Consider the following 1,037-nt stretch of genomic DNA (forward strand, 5'->3'; position numbering starts at 1 on the left):
GTGGGGAATTGCTGGGCTCCAGGTAGGTCTGGCAAGATCAGGGGGACTTGCAAGGTCCACAGGCAGGCTTGGAATGGGGGGAACGACAAGAGGCTATTTTTACCTCTTTTAGTCCCCCTGTTGAACCTTCACCATAATCCCTCGTGCCCCCGTCTTCACTGATACTTACTTGCTCAGCTCTGGGCAGCAGCAAACACTGATAAAACTGGTAGTACCCAGAATGCCTTGTGGGATAGGGCATTTGGGAGGGGGTGGAGCTGGTTGGTCCACAAGGGGGAGTGGAGCGGTGGAGAGGCCTACAAATAGCCTGGTGGCAGATGGGGGTGGGAGGTGAAGTGAAAGGTGTGATCCCAAGTCTGGGTCCAGAAGCTGGCCTTTCCCAGTCCTGGGGCTGGGCTGGTAAGTGTACTAAAGTTCCATGCCCTGGTCTAACTTAGACTGAATAAATCTGATATTACATCAACTCCCAGGTTCCACCATTTGTAGACCAGTTTTTGTGCCCAGAACTTCTGTACGGTTACAGGTTTAGATTGATTTCCAATTGTTTAGACCAGGTCTGAGTGCAAGATCAGTACCAGGGTGGACTAAGTTAGATAAGGTACCTATTTTGAACCCGATCAAGCCTCCTCCTAATCCTTCCCCCCACCCTCGCCAAATGTCCGCACTTAGGCAAGGAGTCTAAATGGCATAAAATATCTTTCATATGGTTTCTGCCATCTCAGGATCACTCCAACACTGGGTTGATCCTCTGTACTATTTGCATCAGTGTTAATACCAGGTTATTTTCATGGCACAACATATTCCTTCAGAGACTCTGACTCACACTATTTAGTAAGTTTGTAAAGTTTGTTCATGCTTTGATGATTAAATAAATGTCAAAACAAAATTTAAGGGATTACTAAACCCATGACAGGAGTTTCATAGTTTCATAGTTTTATAGATTATAGGGTTAGAAGGGACCTGAGCAGATCATCAAGTCTGACCCCCTGCCATGGCAGGAAAGAGTACTGGGGTCAAACGATCCCAGCAAGGTGTTC

At 47.0% G+C, this 1,037-nt stretch overlaps 1 protein-coding gene across 4 annotated transcripts in view; it reads left to right on the forward strand.

The window, feature by feature from the left end:
- ADGRB3 (adhesion G protein-coupled receptor B3) overlaps positions 1-1,037 on the forward strand; it is a 701,435-nt gene that overhangs the window by 196,414 nt on the left and 503,984 nt on the right. The window lies entirely within an intron of this gene.

The sequence above is a fragment of the Crocodylus porosus genome, unplaced genomic scaffold (assembly GCF_001723895.1).
Source record: "Crocodylus porosus isolate Cpor-Errol unplaced genomic scaffold, CroPor_comp1, whole genome shotgun sequence".
NCBI lineage: Eukaryota > Metazoa > Chordata > Crocodylia > Crocodylidae > Crocodylus > Crocodylus porosus.